The sequence below is a fragment of the Apteryx mantelli genome, chromosome 1 (genome assembly GCF_036417845.1).
Source record: "Apteryx mantelli isolate bAptMan1 chromosome 1, bAptMan1.hap1, whole genome shotgun sequence".
NCBI classification, from domain to species: Eukaryota; Metazoa; Chordata; class Aves; order Apterygiformes; family Apterygidae; genus Apteryx; species Apteryx mantelli.
In genome coordinates, this window is record NC_089978.1 from 68,454,244 (window position 1) to 68,475,065 (window position 20,822).

Below are 20,822 nucleotides of genomic sequence, written 5' to 3' on the forward strand. Positions count from 1 at the left end.
TAACCCTGCCTGAGTGGGGGTGTTGGACTACACAATTTCTAAAGGTTCCTTCCAACCTCAGCTGTTCTGTGATTCTGTGATTATGTGAAACCAACCTCTGTAACTATATTTCAGGTGTAGCTTTAGTCAGTATAGAAGGAGAATGTTAAAAATGTAAAAGGAAGCAACTTCAGAAGAAAAGTTGTTTTCATTTGTTGTTTTGCACTGAAGAATTATTCCTTAAAAATGTGTTAGTAAAAAAAAGATTTGTTGCTTCATAAATCTTCGAATGTCTAGGTTGCAGAGCAGCAACAGAAAATGGAAGGGAGTGATTTTTTTAGTTGTCAGGTATATATCCTTCCACGAAACGTAGCTTTAGGTAGAAAAAGCCATATTCTTTACCTCTGGACCACTGACATAGTTTAGTCCTAACTCCACCATGAGCTAAACTGAAATCTATGTCATCCAAGGTATATTTTCATAATAAAGAATAATGTGGACTTAAGGAGTAATGTGAACCTGCAGAATGTATTTAGAGAAGAAATGAACAAGCTGGGTGTTCTCTCTCACAGGATTTAATGTGTTCTAAAATTTTATTTCTGGGTACTTAATAACTGTCCTGTATGAAATAAAAATGGGAATGTTTGCCTGAAATTCACAGCAGAGCAGAAGGTTAGCAGAGAGTACAATGTGATACTGACAATATTTGCTGTATTGAAAGCCACAAGGAATTCCCAAGTCACCTATTTGGATCCCTAGTATATCTCAAGAGAAGCATCTTGCCATGATCAGTTATGATGTTAGATTATGGCAAACCCCTGAGGGAAAAAAAATGCCTAGAGCCAAAGGCCATTTACAGGTTGTCCTTCTAGTCACCATTATTTGAATACAATGCAGATGATTCACATGTATAAGAAGTGTCTATGTGTAACTTTGCAGAATGCATGGGGATATACTTGTCATGTGCCATGTCAACCCTCAACATGTTCCAGGTCAACCCAGCATCTGTCTGAGCATGATAAAGTAGGAGGAGAGTGCATACTATGTAGGTAGTGCAGATACAAATGGAACAGAGACAAGGTGGGCAAGACACTGTGATGCTGGAAGATCTGTTTCATGCATTTGCTAATGCATGAAACTATGAGAAATATCAAATCCTTTGTAGTCTATTAGTCTGTATCCATTATGATGCAACTCAGGACTTAAAATAAATTATATGTATGTACTAATACTGGGTGTAAAAATAGAGTGGTGGGAAGGAAATTTCTGAGATCATATCCGGTATATATATCCAGTATACCTTGCCCCAATACACTATTAATTAGGCAGTGAAGAGGGTGAAAATTATACACTGTGTCTACTTTTTTACAGTTATTTTCAGTCTGATTGTGTTTATTCAAAATAATTAAATAGCTGTATAAGGCCACGGAACTGTGTCTTTATGCTCAAATGAACAAATAGAAGCAACAATTGTTTAACTTGGCAACTATTGTGTGGCAATGATGAATGTGAAAACAAAGATGCAAGAAACAGGCATTATAATGGAAGCTCTCTTTCCATCTGTTTCCCTCTTTGTTTAAAAGAGGTTGATATGGGGGCATGGAGGCAGCAAAAGTTAACTGGATTACCATGAACAGGAACAATATGGCTTCTATTCATTTATGTGAGGGCTGTACCTATGCTGTTCATACAATACTAAGAATATTAGGAGTCCACCCTTGCAGAGTGAGCTTCCAGATGACTGCTTTTTTACTATGTACAAATGCATGAGGCTTGGTTACCCATGCTTGGTTACCCACGGGGCTGAGGCAGGGCTCTGTAATGAAGAGCTCCTGCACTGTTTCAAAGGGCACCACTCAGTCTCTACATATAGTGGAATGACCTACAGCAGGGTGTAGCCTGTAGACTCTCTTTCTGACACTGAGCTATTCAGGAGGAAGCCAGCTGCAACCTAAATGCTGCACAGACTTTTTAGCCCAGGCTAATGTATCTTGCTGACAAAGATTCTGCATAACAACATGTGCAGCTCTGACTTCTTTATCAGAGCTAATTTGTGCCTGGCCAGCTCGGAGTGGACACAGGCAGGGAAACATGTGTCTATCTGCCCCATCCATACATACATATTTCCACTCCTCCATAAATGTGAACAAGGATACAGAAGCATTGATGTTTTATGGTAAAATGCACCCTTAGAGAGCACAGTTGGACGGGAAAGACGCGTTGAGTATGATTCCACAGGAGTCTCCCTGGGGCCAGGTTCTTCTGTGTTTTCATTAATGCCATTGCAAAAAAGAACCAGCTAACAGCTAAGCAGTGTGGACATGTTGGGGTCCACCACTCCAGTTCTCACTTCTTAGCTTTCTTTTATCATCAGTGTAAATGTACCAATTGTTCATTATCTTTATTCTTGGCTTGCAGATAGCTTTGGACCTCATCAGTTTTAGAGAAATATGTCCATAAGCTGACAAAACAAGGACACTCTCAGCAATACACATCTGCCTGCTGTGTAACCTTTAAGGTAAATGAACAGCCTGTTTTATCCTCACCAGTAGTCCTCCAGGAATGCTCTTTGCCCTCCTCGTGGGTGTATTCAGGAGTCCTGTGAGTCCTGCGGCGACCTTATTCTCCTTTTGGCTGCAAAGGAAGGATTTCTGGATGAATTTTGCCATAGTCAAAGAGCAGTCATTCTTCAAGCACAATGTTTACTTTTATGTGTTTTAAGGCTTTAATAATATCTTTTGCAGCATCAGTCTACTTACACAAATGTTCAGCTAGCTTTTGTTTTTTTTGGCTGGAATTCAAAGCACATTTTATAAGGTTGTAGAAAGTTTGGATGGGATTCCTCTCACTGAGATTTAGAGGTGAGATTTGGTTGCCTAAACATAGGCATCTAGTGCAATTGAGATGCCCTTGAATATCTGAGGCATCCATGCTAGCAAATAAGACAGAAAGCTGAACTCTTTTGGAGCAACAGCTCTAGAATACCCGAGAGCATGTTAAATACACTTGCAGATCATGTTACAGAAGTTGAATGATGTCTAGCATCCACCCTCCTGCAGAACTAAGCACTTTATCTAATTAAAGGGATCTCTGTTATGTTTTTTTGTTTGTTTGTTTGTTTTGTGCTTTTTTTCCCTCAGGCCAAATATGTTTTGCTGAGTGATTTGATAATGCACAAATTGTGGTGGAATCACGGGTGCCCAAAATCACTGACTGAACCAACTCTCAAACGTTTGTTGCTATTTCCAGGTTGAGACCTCTGCCTGGGTGAGAGGTAAAATGTCCCTGCTCATTTCAAACATTACATAAGCTATTTTGTAATGGCATTGCTTCCTTCTACCTATTGTTTATTTGCTGAACCTACATGTTGTTTTATCCCATAGACATCTCAGTGCAGTTTTTGGTTGTGTGCTCAGTGTGTTGGAGATTGCACTTCTGTCTAGTGATAATAGGAAAACCAGCAAAAATATTCAGTTATATTATACAGCAGTAGCCACATCAACCTGTTGCTGTTTGGGACATACAAACCAAAATCATAACAAGGATAGCACAGCATGGCAGTTTAGTCCAGTGTCAAAAATGGAGGTGTTGTAAGAGACAAGCCTGGCTAAATCATTGGTTCTTCACTGAGCACAAACACAGGAAGAAAAGGGCTCCCCCTGCCCCCAAATAAAAGAAACTCAATCAAAATGTGAGCAGATGAGTATAAAAAAAGATGGAAAAAATGCAACACTTTTAAGCAAAGAATAAAAAGGAAGAATTCTAGAAAGTGAATTAGCTGAGAGGAAAAAAGCAAGGAAAGTGTGAGACTATTGCTCAATAGAAATGGAAAGCTATTAACAGATGACAGTAAGAAGGTCAGAGTCTTTAATGTCTTTCTGATGACAGTCTTCTCCCAAAAGGTCTACTGTAATCAGGTGTCTTAAATAGCACAAGTCAGAGAACATCAAAATTTACTCTAGATTTCAAAGATGCAAGTAATTATTTTTAAAAATGTAGAGGAGCTGGAGCTGGGTTAAGCTTCCACCAGATCAGACAAAGACAAAGAAAATGCCTGTCTTTTTACAATGGGGGAATAAAAAAAGCCAAAGCATTGCAAATTAACAGCATACTTTCAGTTTTCAGGAAGAAAAAAATTGCAATATAATGAAGCAAACCTCTTGTAAACACCTAGAAGATAATAATAATAAGACTGTCAGCAAACAGATTTGTCAAACATATAGCAAACTAACCAACATGGTAACAAGCCTTGTAAAAATATGGGTAAAGGAGAAATAGTAAAGCTCTTGTACCTTTCTCACATTATATTTTTGAAAGCAGACAGGAAATATGTTCTAAATTCAAGTACTCTTAGGTGGGTGGATTGATGGTGGAAAGCTTCTTGGAGAACAGTTATTGAAGGTTCACTGTCAGGTGGGAAGGATGTATTGAATAGAAATCCATAGGTATCTCCTCTGAGCCTTGTTCTTCAATATTCGCATGAGTAGCTTGGATGAAAGAAGAGTATTTATTAAATTACTAGACTGCACCAACCTGGAGGGATATGCAAGCATGTTGGAGAGTAGGATCTGAATTCCAGATATTCGAGGCCAAACAAAGAAATGGTTCAAATAAAATTGGGTACAGTTCCAAGCGAGCAAGTTTCAGTTGCAGGCAAGAGCTTAGGTTGCACAAATGCAGGACAGAGAAAAACTGACCAGACAGCAGTTCTGTCAATGACATAGGGATTACAGAGAATCACAGGGCAAGCATGAATCAGTGATGCTGTGCCACTGTGAAAAAAGTGAAAAACATCTTTGGATGTTTAAACAGGAGAAATATCTGCAAGGGTCAGAAAGTAATTCTTCCTATTTGATCCTTGTAATGCATGAGTGGACTTGTGGGCAGTGTTTATCGCCTAATTTCAGAAAAGATGTGCATCACTGAAGAGAAGTGAATGGCAATGTGAGCTAGAAAACATTGTATGTCAGAAAAAGCTGAAGGAAGGATTGACGTTCTTTGGTTTAGAAAAGAAATAGCATAAGGCAGATGTGAGATACCATTTCTAAAAGCTAGCTATAAAAAAAAAAGGGAATAAAATCTTCTCCATGTTTGTTGTGAAAAGGACAAAAAAGAATAAGCCTATATAGAACGAAGGCTAAATGTTTGAAAAAGTCTGAAGAATTCCTGTCATTGAAAAGTCTTTAAACATCTGTCAAACTGACATAAGTATGGCTGAACCTGCCTTGGGGAAGGAGACGGAATAGGTGATCTCTTAAATGCTTTCCAGCCCCATGGTCTGTGAATTACAGCTCTGTATCTATATCTGTATCAAGTTAAGTAAGGCTGACAATTTATTATTGTTGGTGAAACTTTTAAGTACTTTTATTAAAAGCAGGGTTTCCAAGTGTAAATAATCTGCAGCATGCATATCTTTTTTGAGCTAACTTAGAAACAAACAATATGAATTGAGTAAGTCATCATTCTCTCATCTGATCTCAACTGGACATGACCAGAATCAATGCAAGAACCTGAGTCAGATCTTTAGAAAGGCTTCAATTATTTTGGATTGATTTCTTTTTAAGGTGTTACAGGCACACTATGATTAATGGCTCTAGTAATGGTACAGTTTTTCAGTAGAGCTGTCACCGACAGTCCATTCTTAAGGAGTGCCTTTTGGCTTTATCCTAGAGAACAAATGGGCAGTGCTGAGCCACCAAGAAGGAAGTTAGTTATAACTGTTAATATTTCCACATGTATTTGCCAGTCAAAGCTTCTCACTGACACGGATCAGTGTTACTGGCCTTTTCAGGTACTTGTGCCTGGATCCATCCCCCTCTGTGTCCTTCTGCCCTGCATGTCCCAGTGCTCTTGGCAGGAGGGTCCCAGCTCAAGGCACTCTGCATTTAATACTCATCCTTGGCTAGGTGCCCTCTCCCTCTACAGTACAGGGGAAGAGGTGACCATGATGGGAAGGGTCTTGTGAAATCTGTGAGCAAGAATTCATTAATACCAGGGAAAAGGGGTAGGTTCCTTGCCTGCTGCATCTGACCAGAGCCAGACTGGCCATGTGTCAGGGCAAATGTTTTTCTCTGCTACAGATCTTAGCTCTCAATTGGCTTTAAGTGCCGACGTCAGATCAGTTGCCTGAGTGGCCCATTCCAGATTTTCTTATCAAGAGAAAATGGACAAAATGGAAGACTCATGAGAAACAGAATCAGCCAGATGGTTCAGATGCTCAGGTAGGTCGGTGGGAAACTGAAGTTCAAATCGCTGAGCGGAGTCAAAATGGGAACTTGAATCCACAGTGCTTATACATTGGCTTTTGAATACCAGAAATGGGGCTTTTTCAGGCTCCTCTGTTGGAGCATCACACTTTGTATCAGGAGTTCAGCATTCACTTGGCCAGAAGGAGAAAGGGGCATCTGTACTCCCACTGCTCTGTGTACTCACAGAGATGTTCAAGCCCCTTGTCCAGATGAGAGAGGAAGGTTTTGAATTGAAGTCTCCCAGGGCTTAGAGGAGAGAGAGAGTTATTTTATCTATCTACTAATCTATCAGATAGACATTTATTTGCCCCTCTGCCATTTGTTTACAGAGATATGGTGCTGTCCTTCTGCCTGTTGTTGAAATACTCCTGATTGACGCATGCACTGGCCATCCCCACAGAAAATTCAGCCTTGTGGCAATACAGGTTGAGGAAGTCTTAATAATACTTGCAAAAATTTCAGGAGCTCTGACTGTGCTTGGTTTTCAGAAAGCTTGTGTATTAAACTGTTGGCCAATGTCTGCCTTTTGGCAGCTCTGTACACACCAAATAGCATCAATTGATGAGTTTGCTGCATAAGATAACTGCCAAATGATGGTTTGAGATGATCAGCGATGCTTTTAAAGAGCTAATAGCTTGTTCTGCTGGTGAAACACAGAATTTGAATCCTTGGGCATTCCTGGTGTTTCTCTGAAAGCAACAGTGCTCCACTGAGATGGGAGGATCAGGACTCTGCAGCTCCCAGGTGGAAGCAGGCTCTGATGTTTGTGCAGTCTGCAGAGTCACCTATGTCTCCCACTGGTATGTGGGTATGTGGGGGAAGCAAAGGGTGATTGTGCAGTATGTGTTACTTGTTCACAGCTTCTAACCATTCAAGAATGTCTATGTTAGGAATGGGATTGACCTACCTCTTTGCTTTGTTTTGTTTTTTTCATTTTGAGTTAACATAAGCAAGGGCTCATCTACCTAAGTCTTGACTTCTGAAAACGTAACTAGATGTCTAGACTCACTTTATTGTAAAAAGAGAGAAAGGGTATTTCAAGAGGGTAATTTTTCTTATTTATTTTACATGTCTGTCCTGAGGTTGGAATGATTCTCTCTGTGAAGCTGTCTAGAGCAGAATATTGCTGAACCCCAGATGACTGTCTGTGCTGGATGAAATGCTTGATGTGCACTCATAGCACCTGTTCATTTACACCTTTTTGTCTTTTTTTTAATCATGACCTTCACCTTCACAGTCTTAGTGTGACCTTTTTTCCACCTATTTTTTTCTTCTGCTGCTTTAAGATTTGTATCTTATCTTAGGGGTCTCCCAAAATCTGCATTACCCTGAAATACCAGTTGGGTAAGTGCTATGTGATGGTAGAAGTAGTATCCCAGATGAATCATATTTGACATATATTAAAATTATGCAGAAATGTATAAATAAATTATGACTAATAAAGGAATGACACACTGTCTGACAACTCAGGCAAACACAAGTCACCACCCTTAAATGGAGATGCTAGAAACAGCTGAAAAGCATTTAACACTTGTTAATGTTTATCAATCTCTGTCCTCATGCATAAGGGGAGGGACTGAGCCGAGATGTCCAAGCTCTTCTTTGAATGGCCTGTACTTGAAAGTTTTCAAGGCAGCAAAATCCATGTCAGCCTTTTCACATCAGACTGGCTATAACACACAGTGGGTATGAACGGCCTGGGACTAGATCCAGAACAAGCTCTCAGCCCCCGAGTACTGCAGGTACCCACTGCTGCACAGGCTCAGCCACTCTAAGGGGCTGAAGGTCCCTCTGCAAAATACAGAGAGATTTTGGGGCTCTAACTCGGGTTTGCAGCAAGACCACCTGGCAGGATATAATGTTGGGCAAATATACTCTTATGCCCTCTGCAAGGAACAGGGGTATGCCAGTATGGTGCTGTGTTAATTAACCTTATCTCTTGTCTGAGTTAATTAACAGTCTTGCAACACTGAACTCAATGCAGTGGTTCTTTTGCCTCTAGTCCTGGAGCAAAATCACGCAAGATCTTTGCAATGAGCTCTATTACACCTTTCAGTAACATCCTTTGAAAGGCAGTAACCTAATGCCAGTCTCTAATGTCTTTCAGTGCCACAAAAGCAATTTGGATTTAGAGAACAGGGTCCCGCAAAGCAAGATGCAGTCACTGGCAGCGGTGCATCGAGATGGGCCAGGTAGCATGGCAGGGCAACCACACTGCTGGGGCTGTCAGCGCAGGGCTGGCGCTGGCAGAGGTGAAGGGACAGACGAGGTGACTGCCGCGCTGTCTGCTTCCAGCAGCCGGCTTGCAAGTAGCAGGTGTCACCACAGACAAAAGCTGCAGCTCTGCTGCTCTCCTCTCTCATGGTGTGTATGTCAACCTTGTTTGTCCCTGAAGGAAATAGGATTAGCAGCAGCAAATGTAGAGCCAGTCTGTCTCAACAATTTTTTTTTTTTTCTGAAAGAAAGGAATTAGTCTTTTCAGTACAGTCTCGAATATAGTCATACAGGAGATTTTCTTATAAAACTTTCACAGCAAAAGCCTTACTTAATACTTTATATTAACACAGCCTTAATTGCTTTATTTTTCTTCTCTTCCTGTGTTATTAATGGGACTTTTAAAGATTTTAATGGCAGTTGTTGATATGGAACTAAGCAGGCCAAAATCACTACTCAAAACCCTGAACTTTCTACCTGCTTGGTGTTGCATCTAGCTGTCATCATGTTATCTATGTTGTGATTCTGGTCCCATTGATTCTGCTGAAAATCGCATACTGTAACAACACCTTGCAATCCTGGAGCAGAGTCTGTGTTGGCAGCTCTCAAGATACTTCACGGCCAAACACAGCACTGTTTGATTTAACTGAGGACAGAGCAGCATTGGGAGGAGGAGGTGGATTTTCCCAGTGTTATTCAGCAGATCAGTTACGGAAACAAAGACAGGTGGTTCACAGTTCCCCAAAGCCAGTTCAGAGTCTTCATTCCTGGTCATGATGCCTCTATATGAGTTATTTTCAGATTCCCAGCTAAAAATAAATATATGTATTTAATATGTATTTAACAAATTTCCAGAATTATTATCTCTTTTTCTGTTTTGCAAATTTTGGATTAAAAATCCTTTTGACTTTAAAAATTTGTGTTAGTTTCAGATTCAACAGTAAAAGGAGGTGTTACTAGAAAGTGACATTTGATATGTTCTGGGTCAAATGTTGCTAACATGACCGTCTAAGGATTTTCTGGTCAAAACATGGGGTAGGATAACTTTGTGTCCAGTTTTATGAAGTCAGAGAGCATTCAGTTAGCCATTTGAATTTCTAGATTGCCTATTATCAATCAGCTTACTTCAGTTATTACCAAACTTTGCAATGTCATAGCCAAAGTATCACTATGGTTCATGTGATCTCTGACATTCAGACTTGCTCTTTTTTCCACTAAGTAAGAACATGAAGCTCCTTTGGCCAGTAATTATCTTCTTTATTTTCTAAAAATCAATGTTCATAGGGCCTCTCAGGGGGCACATTTTCACAGGGCAAGGACAGATGATGTTTTTAATGGTTTCTGTGCAGCAACTGTAGCAAAGCTTATTATTATTCCCTCACAGGGTGCATTGAAAAGTAACACTTAATAAAAAGGACCACAGGAAGCCAACATCAAGTGATACCTTTTATTAAATACAAAGCATCTCTGGCTTATACAATTTGGGAAAAGTGAAGCTCCATCTTATCTTTTGTCTATTCCTTTAAATCTATCAGGGAAGAAATTGCAAAACTGCTTAGGGTCCTGAGTCAGGGTTGACATTCAGATCCACCAAAGGCACTTGAGCATTGCCATACAACCCATTGCAGGACCTAACTTTTGGGTGCCAGCCTTCTTATAAGCAGTCACATCCAACTTGGATGTCAAGGATCCCTATGTAAGACATGGAGACAGACTGTGCCTTGATAAAACAGTTCTATTTGGGATTATAGGCACTTTATGTTGGGCTCCAGGGATTCTTTACCTGGAATCCACAGTCCTGTAGACATCTAATGCATCAGCCAAGACTTTTATATCAAAAATATTATTTCATTGTATGTTCCAGCTCCAGGCACCTAAAAGTTTTTCCTCGTGAACAAGGTGTTTCATCTTTGTAGAGAGCAAGGATCTAGGTAATGCATATTACATTACAGTTTAGCATAATGCTAAACTGTTCACCTTAGCAAATGCAACTTCAGCTGTGGAGTGAGGGGAATGGGTCTTTGTACTTTACTGAAGTGTGATTTAACTCCAGGTTCAATTCAGTTGCTCACATGTAGGTCCAACACCATCTGGGATGTTCTGAGGCATCCTGGCTGGTCTCCAGATGCCCTTCCAGGAGGTGTGCAACACCCATAAGTCCTGTGTGATACCTGCAAGGCACTGTTTCAGGCGCTCACTCCAAGGCACCTCTGATAGCACCATACGTGGGCAAATGACTCAAACCCTCCATTGGCTATCATGAGGGTTTAAACATTCAGGATGTAAATCAGTTGCATAATTATAATAATATAGAACCATTCTAGGCACTATTGGAAATCATGCTGGGATCCAGTCATTGTTCTGGAGGCTCCAGTCCTTTGTCAAATCCACCACCCACCTGCAGGTATCTCAAATACTCTAAGGCATGTCGTAAGTTTTTGCAGCTGAACCCTGATCCTGCTTCACATGTTGCATGCTTCGTTGCTCCCTCATCACTTCTGTTCTGCTGCTGTTTCTGCTCCTTACAATGCAGGTTATTGCTCTGGAAGCCACATTTTCCATTTTGGAAATCTAGGGTGCTGTTTTCTCTCTCTTTTTTTTTTCTTCCCTGTTTTCCATTCTCCACAGGAACAGAGGGTGAACTACAGGCTGCAGCAAGAAGCCAGTGGTCATTTCCATTACTTCAGGTTCAGAGAAGTTATACATTACAGTGCAATGTGTACTGGCACTTCACAAGGGAAGTAGTAGTTGGTAGCTTTGGTTTTCCTCTCTGATTGGGTAGCAGGAGATCTGGCTCTGTAGTTCTTTTCTTCTATTATTATATGAACTCTTTACTGTAGTGGTGATGGGGTCCATTGAGCATGTGGATTGATGGACATCCATCTCCTCCAGTTAGCCCTCCAGAAGACTCTAGTTACTTCAGCTCTTGGAGCTGTTGTTTCAGCCTCTTTGCAGGCTCAGCTGGAGAAAGGGTCTCTGACTACACTTGGGGCACATTTTGAAACTTAATTTTCAAAACGAAGACTAGGCTTGCAACACAGTCAGGTCATACCAGGGCTACAACTGAGAGTTATTGCAAACCTCACTGTTTCAGTTGATTGCAAGATGAATCAGGCCATTGTAGCCACTGATAACTCTCTTTTGGAGTTTCAGAAATTTTGTGAAGAGACAGTTCTGCATGAAGCCACTAGCTCACTAGGCCTGAAATACTTAATTCAAAGCATCTTGGACGCAGCACAGTTCCTCTGGAGTCAAAACAGGTTTCTGTCTATCCCAGAGCTATAGATGCTGGGAGAGTCAGGGTCAAAGTCTTGGCATCCCACCAACAGATCTGCTGTGGGCAGGAGAATACAGAACCCCCCTGCAACTGCTCTCATAAATCAATGTTATTGCCATTTTTAGTCAAGCTGACAAGAATGTCATTTTCACAGAACAGCTGCTGGCTCTGGGGAATTTCTGCTTCACAGGAAATTTTTGTAAAAGTTGGTTTTAATCTGATTTGAATTAAGATCATATGTCAAAAATTTCCTTGTACATTGGAACTTCTGGGGGTTTTTTGGCCATTCTGAGACAGAAAATCATATTAGAAAAGTGTAGTCTGAGTACAATTGAAATTAGTGGTATCTCTGCTTTTACCAAACCATGTATGCAGTTACCAAGCACTTCAGAACCAATATGCACTCAGTCATTGATACTGGATAATACCCTCTTCTCTATCTGTCTGTCCATTTTATTAAGTCACCCAAAGTCATCCTAAGGTATATGATGTTACCCTTGTAATAACAAAAGCGTTAAACTAAAGGACAGAAAGCTATTGGATCAATTTCAGTGGCTCATCTAAAACTACCTATTGAAGAAAAAATGCCTGAATATGCTTTTCATGAATTTTATTATAAGTAATAAATAACCAGGAATCAATTCAAAGAGAACATAATAGTTATTTAAGCTTACTACAAATTCTTTTAAATTGGTTAGGAGTTAATCAATGCAAATATCAAATTACGGTCAAAATAAAATCATGTAATAATTTGTAAGCACCAGTGGCAGTAAATCCTCAGATTAGTCAAAATCAGCAAATGATCACTGCAAATAATCACTCCTAAATCATCAAGCAAGAAGTTCAAGGAGGTAACCATTCATTCAACTTACAGCTGTGACATAAATATTTGGCTGGGTAAATATTTTAGCATAAAAAGCAAATTGGCTTAAGTCTACATTACAATCTCAGAAGCCAATTAATGTCTTCTTCTTGGAAGTTCACCATCAAATACAGATGCTAATCAGTTTCCTCTTTCTCCTCTCTCTCACAGGAAATATAAATGTTACAAGGTATTTTGATGAGCAAATATTTCAGCAGTTCTTTCACTGATCCATTGCTGACAAAAACCTAGGAAAACAACATTGTTGTGACTGGAAGGGAAGATTCTCCAGTGCCTTCCAACGCAGTTATAACTCAACCTCAGACAATGCTACAAGGATTCCAAAGAGTGTTTCCCAAAAAGAACAGAGTCAAATAGTAATTATAAAAAGATTTTCAAAAATATCAGCTCTTATAGTCTTTGGCCTTACTTGGTATACGGAACTGTCACTACAGTAAAAGGCGTTTCTGATGCTGACTTTCTGAACTGGAAAGTGTCTTTAGATTGTTCTGACCCAGTTTCAGGCTAAAGAATCAGTGTTGTCATTTCTCATGGGGATTTTGGAAGGGAAGGTTTCCAAGTGATCGCTGGTGCCTGGAAAGGCACATCATGCCCCACTGGAACTTGGTCTATGGTAGATGACTGGTTCATCCTTACTCCATCTTGCAATAGCTTTCTTAGTCCTTGGTGAAAGGGGGACATCACATACCTGAAAGTTAGGCAACATAATCTGATGCCAATATAATGATCACATTGCAGTCTGTGATTAGTTACAGAAGTCCCTTTTGAAGTCATCCATCTCTCTCTTGTCTCATGATTTTGACTTTTTTCCACAAATGAAGGGAAAACATCAGGTGAATCTTGGAGGAGGGAATCCAAGATTTTGGATTAAAAGTTCCACTTCAGGTTCAGGAACAGGAAACAAAAAAGCACTTCAGTGTCTGGTTGTCCAGCACAGTATTCAAGCAGGCCCTCCAGAGAGCAATTCAATAAACCCTTTACCTCTGTTAAACTTCTGCATACACCTCAGAATAATTCTGAATATATTTGATGACAGCTGTCAAATCAGTTCCTTCGTAAGTGAGAATTAAATATGGGCTGGCTTGGTGCTTGAAGGTTAACAAGACATTTCTTATCTTAAAGGTCACAACATTTTGTCCCTTTTAGAACTACAGCACAATTTTAAAATGTTAATTAAACTAAAGCCACAGAAGTTCATAGAAGCCTGCATTTTTATAAAGATTAGTTTTCATATATCCTGAATATTGTTATGCACTGTATTCCCTTCTCTTACCTCTTTATCTCTCGCTCTCTCTCTTTTTTTTTTTTTGAATGTTTTGTGATTTCTTGAGACAAGGAATTTCTGGTACCCAAATTCATTTGGTTTTAATGTTTAACCTCTAGATGCTTAGCTCCTGCCTTGTGAAATCCACAGCCCTGATTTAGGCTACTGATGCCTGCAGAGAAATAGCAGTTTTATAGTATAAGTGCTACCAACAGAGATGGATTGAAATGTCAGAAGCAGAGATGCATGTCCAAGCATTCTCCTTTCCAAATTTCATGGGTTTCACTTCTATATTATGATTTCCAAGAGCACAGCTGTCCCAGATTGAGTTTAGCTACCCTTTAGAGTATGTAACTTCTAATGATCAAATTAATAAAGCAACCAGGAATATAAGCCAGCTCTGCAAGTAGGAATCTATCTTTCCTTCTCTCTTCCCATTAGTGTGCCCTAACCATTGGACTATGGCTCTTTTTCGTTTGCTTTCCTTTGGGTCTAGGGAACCTGGTTATTTTTTTCTTTCATAATGACCAACCATCAGCAGGTGGGGTAGATGTGGTTCCTTCATGAGACCTCCTTTAACTTCTTTTCTCTTCAGTTTGATAGTGCTGGTGAGTGATGTAAGTTGCTTTCTGTACAGACTGAAAATGTTGAACTTCTTTCTGCTTTGAGAGTTGGGCTACTATGGGAAAGGGGGAAATGGCACCTCCTCTGTTCCACACAGGAATATTTAGGAGTGAGCTTTCAGCTCTCGATTGTAAACGACACAAGGAATGTGTCTGACAAACTCAATTCATATACGTAAGATCTGGAGGGGAGCAAAATTTCAGGTCTACCTCAGATTTTAGCATTTAGCTCTAGGTGTTCCCCAGCTTACCACAAACATTTTTGGAGCACACTTCTCACCTGATGTGCTCTCCATGTACTCACTGGGAAGTGTAGACACCTTGGATTACAACTGAAGCTCAGGCACCTGAAAATGTAACCCTGATAACTTACAGCTGTCAAAGTCTTTTACTGGATCTGGCTCAAGGCAACTACTGATTGGAAAGAAAAGTTTACCAAAGCATCAACATCAAGAAAACCAGGGAAACCAAGAAAAGCAATTTTTTTTTGTATTCACACTCTTGTATGAGGTTATATTTTAGTTGAAATAGAATTTTAAAGAAACTGAGTCAAAATTAAAGTGATATTTTCTATCTGAGGTAGTTCAGTCATGTTTTCCCTCATCAAGACTCCAGCTGAAACTGCCAAGGCATATAGTCCTTGGCAGAATTACTTGAACTGAGAGCAGAATGACTGGGATCAGGTTGTAAATTCACACTATAATGCTGTCAGGACAGAAGAGTGTTCTAAATTCAGAGTGTCCTCTGTCTCTGAAAATACAGACAAAGGAAAAAAACAAAGTCTTGTCATTTTAACTTGGATGAATGACAGGACATTAGGTTGTACTGTCCAGATATTTATTTAAATACTTCTAATTGTTTGTTCTTGATTTTTTAAAAAAGCACCAGTGCTCATAAAGCAAAGAAAATCATTTATATAATTTACCTGAAAGGTTAGGGACGTATCTTCACTGTGAACTAACTGAAAGTACTTACCTAGGAAAGATTTCTGGTGGAAAATGACAAGAAAAAAACAGTCCTAGTGATGGGAGGCTGACCCTTCTGACTATAAACATTTTTTAATTTACTGGACTTCCATTTCAGGACTGATTTCTAGTACTTATCCAATCACAACTATCAGTCTTCAATCCCAGAGAGCTATTCTCAAATTACAGTGATCTGAAGCAGAAGACAGAAGGGGCAGATACCTCTGCAGTGGTGACAGGAAAAGTGGACATGCTTTGCAGAAGATCAGACTCTTTCCTGTCACGTAAACTGGAGCATGTGCTAGCACAGATGGGCAGAGTGGCAACTGCAACGCCTTCAGCTTCCCCGGAAAATGCTCTTCAACTATGAAGTGTTGCGTAACAGTTTCTAGGTTTTGGCTGAAATAGTACACCAGTACCTGACACAAACCCACACTAGAGCTGCCTCAGGTTACCTCTGATATGTTTCTGTCACTCTGCTCGGATGACAGTGACATGTGGCCAAAGTGAAGACCCAGCCCGCTGGACATTGGTGGATCCACAGAGAAGGTGCAGTTCCCACTGGCAGGCCCACAGTGAGGAGCTAGTCCTTAGTCTTAAACCAAACTGGGCCACATCCAGATGATGTTCTTGCTGTTTGGATCACTCCTGGTGACAAATAAGTGCTGTAAATCCTTGTGGGTGACATTTGATGCCTGGAAGGCAAGTGTCCCAAAGGCTAGTGGCGAGGTAATCACTTTCTTTTGTCATGCTGCACCAGAAGCTAAGTAGTGATGCAACTGAGCCAGGCTGTAGCTGTCTGACTTTAGATTCAAAAGCCTGGATTACCACAGGCTCTAAAATAAGCATAAATTTATCCTACTATATGCTACTGCACTTTATGTTTGTCAGACCTAATTGAGGTACTGGTGAAACCTGTTAGCATAGCAATCACTCCAGGTATGTACTGAATAGAGGGCATGAATGATGAACAATTTTACTGCAATGTTTAATGCACAGATTGTCATGGGATTTGAAATGTTATTAATTATGGACCTCAATTAGCAGTAAGTGCTAACCTTCTTGTTATTTTAACTGTTGCCTGTAAATGGTACCATTGCTGAGAGTCATGTTCCATGCCATACTGAGTCATAATATTTAGGAGTATAAATGAAACTAAATAATGCAACCTTCTTCCTGAGTTGGAAAGAAAACATAATTATTGCATCAATGATAAGAACAAGAAAAGACTGCCAGTTAAGGTGGTGTCAAAAGCATTATTGCTGCAAAACAAGATAGTATAACATGAAGACATTAATAGTTATTGGAAGCTTCCATCATGATTTCTGTTAAATTTATAGTAATAATAAGATGTACTTTTCTGCAGAAAGACAGAGAAAGTTCATTTAGTATTGCTCAGTCATTTTAAGCCAGAGCTCTCTTAGAGCAGTATTTAGCTCTCAGCTACACTGGTATATGGAAGCATCTAGCCCTTAAATTGTCTTTAAGTGAGTTTCCTGTGGAGATAAAACAGAAAGGAAGCTATAAAATCTGATCGTGCTAATGGATTGCTAGACAAGTGGTTCCCCAAAGAGTTTTGCAGCCACCATGAATTCATGGTGGCTATCATTTGGACAGTTACGGTCTTATTGCTATTTGGAGGTATATATATTTTGTTACACTAGAGAATTGTTACAAAAGTTAATAATGGAACTAGATTAACGCTTATGTTTGTACTGAAATGGAAAACATTTAGTTTTAAACCTTAGTAACATATCCTGGGTTGGCATAAGTCTCTTTATATCTGTCAAGACAAGAGGAGGAACCCAAGGTTTTAGTGTAGTTGAAGAAGCGGGTTTTGACTAATATGTAATCCAAAGTATTTAGACTTTACCTGTACTGTGCAGAGGTTCACATTAAAAAGCATCAGGTAGCCAGGAGAAAGATATTAATTTCTACAGTCTGCAAACCTGCCTTCATAGAATTGCTGTATCTTATACCTATAATAGCTATTGTGTGCTGAATAGTGACCGTGATAATCAGAGGCCATGTAATGACCACATTATTTCACTGGTCTAGGTGGAGTAACAGAGAACCTGAATGAATTTTTGGCATTTGTTTTCATTATGGAGGGACGTGGGAAGGTTCCCACACCTAAATTCTGTGGGAAACACAGTGGAGGCTCTAACTCGTAGCAAAGTGTCTGTCGAAGAGATTTGGGAACAAAGCCACAAAATTAAAACGAATAAATTGCAAGGTCCTGATGGTATTTCACCCAAGAGTTCTCTACATGAGAAATAGCTAAACTATAAACTGGTGTGTAACATTAAGTTTACAATTGCCTTCATATTAGAATACCAGATTAAAGTGGCATCGTATTTTTTAAAAGAATTCCAGGTTAGCTACAATGAAATACAGAGTAATAAGCCTATATGAGGAACAGAGCTATGTGGTTAAGTACTAATTACTAGGGAAGAGTCAACACAGATTCTGCAAAGGCAAGTCCCATCTCACAGAGTTACTACAGTACATTGAGACATCAGTAGAGACAAAGAAGATCTGGTTGCTGTATGTATTTGGTTTTCTATTATCAATTTGACAAGATCACTCACCAAGGGCTCTTTAAAAGGTACCAAGAAACAAGAGGAAATGAACCCATTTGGATAAAGAAAAAGGGGAATAAATCCTCAGGATTCAAGCTGAAGGAAGTAATTAGTGGAGACCACAGCATGAGTGGTCCAGAAAAGGGAGTTAAAATGAAGTAGCAGTGTTTGCTAATGATAAGTAGCTTTTCAGGATAATAAAGATAAGGCCAAATATAAAGAACTGCAGAAGGCCCTAATGACATTGAGCAGATGACAAAAAAGTAAATAGAACTGAATGTAAATAAACATAATCAAAGTTATGGGACAGCTTCTGTACAAGGAAAGTGTAAATAGATGAGGACTGTTCAGCCTGGAAAAGAGAAAACTGTTGGGGTAATTATGATACATGTCTATAAAATCTTGACTGTCATGGGGAAGGTGTAAGGGAAACAATTCCAGTGTAAGAACTAGGCAGCCTCCAATTAAGCTAGCAGGAGGAAAATTCAAGGCAATGAAAAGGAAGTGATTTGTCTGATACTATATGGTTAAACCAAAGATTATGGCATTGTGCAGTGAGTACTAGCTTACAGCTCTTCAAGGGGTATCTATACAAAGTTATGGGAAAAGATCCCACTGAAGCATCTGAAATGCAAAGACACCACCTCTGCTTCAGATGCTCCCTGGGTCACAGACTGTTGCGAGGTGGGAAGGTTTGCTTCAGAAGTCTCACAACATGCTTGCTCTGCCTTATGCTTGGCCCAAGGCTCCTTATGTCAGTCACTGTTTGCTTTTTTAAAGTAAACAAGCAGGGCTGGGAGGAGGAGTGAAGGGAGAAAGAGTGAAGCAGCAGTAAGTGGATCTGGAGGGGGGACTCAGGTCTCACCCCAGCTCAGCAATGCCCTCCTTCATGGGAAGGGCAGTAGGGATGCCAGGAGGTGGAGTAAATCCCCAGGAGCTCCAAGCTGATGATCTAGGGAGTGAGGACCAGGTTGTATCACTTGGAGTAACGTGCAGCAAGCAGTGACGGATCACTTGAAGGTGCACATAATGCTAAAAAATAAAGGTGCAGATAAGTAGCCACAATGACATATTAATATATTAAAATAATGTCAGAATTGCAAGCTATTACACTGTTCAGCCAACATTTGGTGTATTAGCATTTTTTTGACTTCTGAGTTTGTTTCCACTAAGTCCAATATGTTACGGTTCCTTGTGTTTCTCAAACTGTTCTGAATTAAGAACATGGTGCTGTTTCATGTCTAATAGTTGACATAAACTGAAATGAAGAGGAACATTTTCATTTAAAATAAACTGAAATAAAGATCCTTTAATGTTGAAAATAGAAACTGCAGCCCCCTCACAGGTACAATCACCTTCAGAAAGCTGTTGGTAAAGGTAGAGCAAAGTTTAAAGACACTTACTATAGAATATTATATTTTTACTGTATTTTCACATTTAATCTTATTTACCAAACAGAATCAAGGAATATAGTATTCGGGTATTGACCCTTTTTGGGTTGCTTCTATTTCTAAAAATGACCAGTCTGGAAAGTATATGCTGGAAATCCCTTTTCTCCTATTTCTGACTGGAAGGAGAGTGCACAGCAAAAATCTTTTGGTTTATCTATTAAATGCTTTGTTCCTTAATAGTACCTCTTCTACTGATTTATGCGGTTTAGTTTCCAGTGATCCCAAGAATGACTCTTTCACCTTTTTCCTGTGGAAAGCTAGATCAACGGCTAAGAGATTTTACAACCTAAATTTCCATAGTCATTTAGACTAAATGTTCTTCTGATGCTCAGAGGCAAAGCAAAAGTCACAGCAGGTCCCTTTTCTGGCTATCTGGATCCTAATGATTCCTCTCCACAGAGCCATTCCTTTTGCAGACATGCTTTTCAGAGCTCTTCATTTAAGTTTGGTAGAACCATTCATCAGGAGCCTTGCAGTAGCTGTTTTAAACGTCTCCTGTTTGCTGTAGCACAGTCTTTCATGTGTTAGAATCTGTTATGTTTCATCTGCCTTCCCCTAACTCTTATCACTGAAGAAGTGGTACATAATATTGTCCTTACCTAGCCACCTCTTCTAGCTCTTGAAATGCTCATCATATACTTTCATGGTTTATCATCTGCTCCTTTCTCCTAACTATTCTGTTATCCTTTTGACACAGTCATATTTAGATTTTTAAAAACTCTCTTCCTAAATCAGTGCTTTGCCTGTAACTGCAACTAAAATTAGTATTTCAATCCTCATATGAAATGATGGCTCAACAAGAAGAAGAGGAAGTGCTAGAGTAACAAATAAACACAGCAGTATTTAATTCATCTACTAATCAGTTCCTTAGGATTTTGAAAGATCTAAAAAGTCTGGCACTGAGTGACAGATGTTCAGCCACTGCATCCAGGCTCTGAAGACATTACAGCTGCACTATGAAAAAAATAGTATGTAGGCTCTCCCCAGATGCAAAAATAATGTAAATGCAAATTTATACAGTCAGAGGCTATGCAAAAACTTTTATGTGCAATCTTATTTACTGCAATTCCAATCAATGTGATTCTCTTGGATGAAAATCATGAACACTGGGGCCATCAATCATACAGAAGAAAGGGTCACCAGCATATCTGACCTCCACAGTGCCAGCAAATATGAAATGTGAAGGCAGTAATTCCAGATGCTGCAGGACTGCTAATTTCAGAGCCTTCATGCCTCAAAGTAATTCTGAGATATGCCATTTATTTTGTCATATCTAATAAGGCCTCTGGTACCCGGTTTTGAATTCCCTCCCTTCTCCCTCTGGCTTCTGTTTGCC